A 7,810-nucleotide genomic window follows, 5' to 3' on the forward strand; every position below is an offset into this window, starting at 1 on the left:
TGTAGGTTTTGACATTTTAAAGTTTTTCTGACTCACTTTAAAGACTGGTTGTATTCTTGTTGTTTGTAGTAAAAGTAATCATGTTGTTGTCATGGTGTGATTGAACTGATTTCAGAGGTCCTGGGGGTGAAACTCCCCCACACGACATTGCCAACCTCTACATTATTAACTATGAAGAAAAAAAAAATCTATTGTAATCTAACTCCCTCCTGCCACACGTAACCCTGTTTTTTGTTGTTGTTGTTTTGCTTGTGTGTTGATTGATTTGTGCTGATTTTATTTACTCTTGGCTGTGCAACAAATGACCCCCTATGGGATAGTAAAGATTGTCTTGACCTTTAAGACCTTGAAATGTTGGCGCAGACCATAAAACAAAAGACAAACAAATAAAAGGAATTATCAGGAGTGCACAAAGCACTTCAAAGTCATTAAAAGCATTTAAAAAAGCCCATTCTGCTGAAAAATGTGCACCGAGTGATCACAACTTTTCAAACTGTCAAAGATAACTTCAGTGGTTTACTGTGTGAGTGTAATCCCGGGGGTTTACTTGTGTATTTATTTATGTATTGTATTGATTGAGGGAAGCTTGTGGCTGCTGCATCTTTATCATACGGTGCTGGTTTGTTTCAGCTGTGGGCATCAGTGATGGGACAGAAATATGAGGAGAAGAGTACGGCATGCAATACAGGTTTCAGGGAACAGAAGCTAAATAATACATGAGTGAAAATGGGGTTGTTCTTTATATCGTACATGTATGACCCAAGCCACCACTACCCCAAAAGTGACCAAATTACTGTGGATGTGTGAATACATGAACATGAACCAATGTTTACCGGTCATTTAAAATTCAGTTCTGCTGCAATTGCAGCTTTTATCATCTTCCATAACGATAGTGTTCTCTGCTGGGGAAAAAAAAAAGACAGCGTAAAGGAAGATGTAATAGTGTGAGGTGGTTCAGTGTATACAGAGAGAGAGAGAGAGAGAGAGAGAGAGAGGAAGAGCAGTGCCTGAAAGCATAATTACAGACAGAAGATTTAGGAGCTAATTAATTTGAAAAAGTAGCCTGGACTAGTCAAACAGCACACGGCAAACACAACGATTGCAGAGTCGAAGATGGAACATTGATTTTTAAACAGAACAAATATTACCTTGGTTGGGACACACTAGCAGCTCCACAGTTCCAGTTCTGTCCTTTTAATTAATTTTCAAGCTTGTTTGTTTTATCGTTTTATTCTGCTTGATTGGTTTTATTGTTTCTGTCACACACACACACACACACACACACATACACACACACACACACACACACACACACACACACACCCACCCACCACCACCACTTCAGGTTTGCCACGAGGATGAAATGTGCTTTGTAAATACACTTGTGAGGGGGCGGCATGGCTCGGAGGTAGAGTCGCCGTCTAGAAACCGAAAGGGTCGCTGGTTTGATCCTCACCTCCCCTGGTGACCATGTCAAAAGATACTGAACCCCTAATTGCTCCTGATGGCGCTGCGACAGACCGGCAGCCCGTCGAGGGTGAACCCCGCCTCTCGTCCAATGACAGCTGGGATAGGCTCCAGCCAACCCCTCCACCGGGACTCAAAACGGATAAGCTGAGGATGGATACTGCAGGTATCATGTAGTTAAAATGATCAAACACTTTATAAACTATAAAGTCTATGATCATTTTGAATACCTTAACTTTCAAAAAGGTTTCAGAGGTCCTGTAGTAGGAGGCTGAGAGGGTCCACTGTCCTCAGGAGCTAACAATTAATGCTGCTCTGCTCGTGGTTCTTATCCTCACCCACACAATTATATTATACAGTTTATATAATGCAATCTTATGTTATTATTTTTATAATATGCAGAAAATGCTCTCTGAGGAAGAACAATTCTAATTTTAAATCCATATTTTATCAACGTTTAGCCGAAGAATCTGAAGGGTAAATATCAGCATTTTCTTTTAGTTCTGAGTTTAAACAATGAATTCAAAACCATCAAACTGGATTACGTTTGAAAACTTAATGTTCTTTCCACAGACTGGAGAAATGTGACTAAATATTATGGATGATGAAGATAGCTGTCAAGTTTATAAGAGTTGGAGCAGAAATACCTTTTTTTTTTTAATTCACTGTGGATAATAAAAGAGCAAAGGAAGCTGTTACCACTTGTTTCTCATCTTCATACAAAGAAAACAAGCCCTGTACTTATAAACAGAACTGAGAGTAGCATTGATTTCATTGTCTAACTCTTAAGAGGAAAGTGAAATCGTGTTCAAATGTTTGTTGTGAAAATCAGCTGAAAACACAAATCTAATTCGAATCATTTCTAACTACCTGGTTCATTCTTTCTCATTTAAAGAGACCAAACTTTTGCCAACTAGAAAGCACACAGACAGTACGTTGCTCCCAGGCAGAGTGGATACAGATTATCAACACAGGATTGTCAAAATCTGCTCATACAGACTCAAAATAGATGCTTGAGATCACCAATGCAGAATCGGATCAAGACAAGAATGGAAATTCATCCATGAAGGGGCTTGAAAACAGTCTTCGGGAGCCACAATCTACGATTTGATCCAAATGGCCTCCAAACCTTAATCACTTGCTCCTTCCTAACCTTCCAGCGAATTTAATCAAGATCTATTATTGTTGAGATATCCTGCTTTTTTTAGGGCACTCTGAGATCAGTACCAAAGAATCCATTTGATTGTTCCTCAGCCTAAGTTCTATCATCCCTCTCTATTTAATCAAAACCCATCCACGACTTTATGAGTTTATCTGCTAACAGACGACCTATGCCGGTGATCACATTCATTTCTTGCAGAGATAATAAAAGGCAGCACTGATATACCTCCTCCTTAATTTTTCTCATGACTTCATAATATTAGCTTGCACGGGGAGCTGCTGCGTATTTTTTTTTTTCCTGGTATTTCATTAACCAGACATGCAGCTGTAGTCACTCTTTTAAAATGATTCAGATTACAAGGTTTTGAAGTAGGAATACCCTGAATCATCTCTCAGTACAATTCCATACAGTTTTAACCTCCTACTGATGTGTATTCAGTGTAGTGACAAAAATACAAAGTTGGATTGAAGCTACCAATGTCTTTGTTACAGTTCATGATGACAGGATCCCCAGGCTACGGCAAAGCAGAGCCGGGGAAGAAGGTCACGTCTGTCTATTCTCCTCTTCTTCCCCCTGAACCGAGCCTCTCCTGGGAAGAGCAAGCCTCTCTAGTTTTTCCAAGACGAGTCAGTATGGGGTCTGTGTGAGAGAAAATGGATTTCCTTCATGTGCTCACCAAATATTTGCATCAAAGGGAGCTTACAGCCCCATAGGGGAGGGGGAGGGCAGTGATGTCTGTTAATGCTGCCACTAAAGCAATCACCCATGACAAATTCTCTACAGACAGAGGAAGTCACAGATCCTTTGAAACTTTTAGGCTGATTCTGGGAATTTGTCAACCCTCGCTGTCATTAAGGCAGACAAGGTCCGTGCCACTCAGATCCTCAGACAGGCAAGACTGTCTACACCAGCAGGTAGCAAATCGTCAATGCCGAGCTGAATCTCGCTGCAACTCCTGCAAGTATTTCCCCAGAACTGCTTCCAGCTTTCCTATCGCTGCATCGGAATTTGATGCGGGGAAAAGAAATCAACATGTCATATTTTGTGTGGCGTTCGTCTGACATTGACTGCCTGTGAAGTGAATTCATACATACGGGAGAGCGCAGGCAGAAAGTATTAGGACAGTGATATTTTTTATTGTTTTGGCTCTACTCCAGGATAGTGGATTTAAAATGAAGCAATGACAATGAGGGCAAAGAGATGACTTCCATCCCTTTAGGGGAGCCGGGGGGGCTTAACTCAACCTAAAATAGACCTGCTGTTCCCCAGAAGTAACACAATTTTGCATTTTAGGGGTAACGATGAGCATGTCTAATGCTGCAGTGAATCATATGGGAAACAGAATAAATTAGCATCTAATGTCGTTGGTTATTTTAAATACAGCTTTATCTTCTGACTGTTAGATGTACTATTGATGATATGTTGAAGGTATTTTATAGATCATGGCGACTCTCCTCTATCTTTTAGCGTGCAGCCAAGACTTCACTGTCCTTTTACCCGTCCTGCTCTTCCACAAGCCTCTGGGAAGCAGGATCTCTCTTATATAGATAGATTCAAGAGAAATGCGGATTCAAGAAACACTCTCACAAAGCAATCTGTCCATGAAATTACAATTTAGTCTTGTAGGAACAGGCCCAGTGCATTTCTGTGAGGACTGTTAGGGGTTGGAGGGCGAGATAAACAAGTTGTGTTCTCTCTCTCTTTTATCACCTTTAAAAACAGTGTCCGGACCTGCAGATAAGAATTAATAGTATTTGTGCCACAGTTGCAGATGCTATCAGCCATAATCACTTGCCATCATATTCTGTACTGTGATACAATGTCGTACATTAACATTTAGGCAGTTTAATTATTAAGGTGGACATGGCGAGGTTCAAAGTGACAGGATGAGGGTCTTTGAAGGGAGCCGGATCTTGAGGAGCCATTCGTATCTTGGAGCCGTTCAAAGAAGAGCTTATTGTTCTTTTTTTAAATTTTGGAGACAGGGAAATATTAAAAGCCAGACACAGCTCGTGACAGCTTACTTAGGGTTGTTCTCTGCTTGTACTGCAACTTTTTATTTGAAAAGGTTCATTTGCATTTGATGGGCACTCATAGCCTGAGTAATTAGCCCTCCAAACCAAAGAGCCAACAGAACTTGATTACATACTGTAGGTACTCTGGTTAATAGTACTTGTAGCCTGTCCTCAGTGTGTGTGTGTGTGTGTGTGTGTGTGTGCGCTAGGGATGTTGATTTCAGGTCAGGCAGTGAAATTCAGGACAGTTAATACAGAATGTGTCTTGCTAAGCGGGAGCTCGTCCCTGTTGTTCACACCAGAGAGCTGCTCAAAAGATTCAGATTATTCATGAATATAACATGACTCGCTTAACTGGCCGTACCTGTCAGCTAGCCTCTGAATGTGTGCTTCACTTGGTGAAGTCAGGGATGCAATATGGCTGCAGTACAGTCACCTGTTTCAACTGAAAGAATCCCTGACTGACACATAGTAATTCTCCAACATCATATACACAGGAGGATGTGACAAGGTGTGGCATCTCCCTGACACACCAGTGACAGAGTCGGTCTCCAACACAGCCAGGAGAGTCTTGCTGCCGTTAAGCAGATCAGGCACCAGCAGGACGGAACAGGAAGTGGTTTATTTGTTTTGTTAATGTGATCTCCAATTACTTCCTCTTATGTAGCAGCGTTTCTATAAGCTGCAAACCCCAGTAGTTCCTGAGACTCTTCATTAAATAAAGTGTTTTCAATTCATTAATTACAGAGGGAATCGTTTATGTACAGTAATAATCGTGGTAGACTAGTAGTTGCAGAGAAAGATGAGGCTTCTCCTCCTTCCAAAGTAAAAATGTCATCAGCTCACTTGCTAATTACCCATTTTTATTTCTTTTTTCCAATATCTAGCTGGCCATGAACGGAACATAATTCATTGTCAGTTGAAGTCAGTAATTATACCACACTGGTATAATCTAACTTGAATTCTCACTTTGCTTCTCTTAAATGTTTGTGGTTTTACTTTTGGAACTGGCCCTTGGGTGCTTAAGGTTGCAGAAGCTCACTGCAGTGCTGTGAATCTACTCAGCCAACATAGAACACATTCACCATGCGCAGAAGAGCTTTGCAGATGCCGAGTTATCCATCATGATCGTACAAATGCTACCCCCTTCCTTCCTACTCCTTCACAGCATTGTTTGTCAGAAATGAATGTATCTGCAAGAAGCAATTAAAACACAACAACAGGGGAAACTGTATCAGAATGTGAAGTACAGCCTGCAGCAGACTCTAAAGATTTGACAGTAAAAATTACTGAAAGTTTGATGAGAAATGAACACTGAGCCTGTCCGGTCTGGCTCCTATCCTCCATGACATACACAGAAAAATATGCTCACTTACCAATTTATTAGGTACGAGAGATGATCCTTTTATGGGGATTGTAATGGGAAATTCCTCTTGAATCTGTTTGAGAGGGGCTGTTTTTGTTCCTGAACTGGGTTGCTCTCAGCTTTTTCTTCTCTCATACTGCAAACCCCAACTCATATAGATGGGTCCTTCATTGCACGGCTGTTGTTTTATGTTGTGGTGGTTTAATCTTGGGCTGCTGCAAAGAGCGTCACAGCTTTCCCATGCGTATGTGCAAAGCAAGGAGTGTACAGTATTGTATACCATGAGTGAGCTAGGATCAGGACCAGCGCTTCTGACAGGAAGGGGGAATCACATGATCCTCTCACACTTTCCAGAAGAGCTCTACTAATGGATCGGGAGTCTACTTGAACTTGTTCACTTATCGTCTCTTCTCTAAAATTAAACTGCTGTGTCTAAAAAAAAAGTAAAACAATTCCAACACGGCTCATTTTATGGAGGTGTAAACACCCTCAAATTAAAGTGGAGAGTCAACACTTTAGCTTCTTAGTCAAAGGCCCTCATACACAAACAGCAAAAGCATGCACTGCAAAGAAATGTGATCAGTGTTTTACCATGGCATCCTGCATATCTTTTCCAATTGGGAAATTTACATTTAGAGTAGGTTGTGCGAAGCGGCCCGCTTTAACTCCCCAACTATGGAGCATTGCTGCATGGCGACTGTAAATGATGCCAGTATTAGATAATGACAACCATCAGGATTAACTGATTAGCAACACCACAGTAAAGCAACCTACAGATGCTCTTGACTCTCTCTCTCTCTCTCTCTCTTTTTGTCTCTCTCTCTCTCTCTCCTCTCTCTCTCCTCTCTCTCTCTGTGGGTGAGGCGAGGGGTTGAGTCTGCCTCTCTCTGATTAACGAACAGGAGAAATATTGAAGCCTTATCTCTGAGAGAAGTCATCATGAAAAATGTTGATAACAGTTATTCGTGTGCTGAATCCTGAGTGGGAAAAGCCTCAAAAACTGAGACACAAACAAACAGCAGAAAATTGAGAAAATATTTACCAACAATTACAAGGGCAAGGATACAGAAGACAGCAGACAGACAAATTAAACAAAACAAAAACAAAACGTAGATTTCCAAAGACAAACATGTTCACTTGAATCTTGAAAAACACTGATGATTTAGGACAAAAACAGATGGAAACCAACAACCTGAGTAGGGTGGATGCAGCATGGCGGCGTTGTAAGTTCTCACTCAAAAGACAACAAAGAACACGGTCCAACTTCGGCCTGTTTACAATTTTTTCCCACAAGAAAGTGATCAAATGAATTAGTTTGAAGATTAGAATCTGCCTCATGCTAAACAAAACTGCGGTATGAAAGAGGAAGCCTAGCATGTGTTGAAGTGATTCAGAATGACCACAGAAAAGATGATGTAGAACAAGATTGCGGTAGTTTTCCCTCTTAAAAAGTCTTTACGGTTCTGGCTTTTTTCCCTCCCGAGTCTTAACTTTAGCTCAGGGTCTTTGTCATCAAATTAACTTTACAATAATTTAAACAAACATCAAAGAGATGGAGATGTTCTTCAGATGGTTGCACATGGTCCAAACCCACACAATTTATCAAGTATTCATGTTGATAATATTGTGTTTTACTGCAGTCTAACGTACATCATTGACTGTGATGTTGAGGATGCTTCTGACTGAAAACTCAGCTGTACATCAAGTCAGATTTTTCCTAAACTACCACCAGAAGGCGATTGAGATGTTTTGGCTTCAGTTTTGGGGAGCTGTGTGTATATGTACCCTGCAGTGGCAGCC

Source organism: Aulostomus chinensis, chromosome 8, assembly GCF_037954235.1.
Source record: "Aulostomus chinensis isolate RoL2024-O1b breed Wild chromosome 8, RoL_Achi_v1.0, whole genome shotgun sequence".
Lineage (NCBI taxonomy): Eukaryota > Metazoa > Chordata > Actinopteri > Syngnathiformes > Aulostomidae > Aulostomus > Aulostomus chinensis.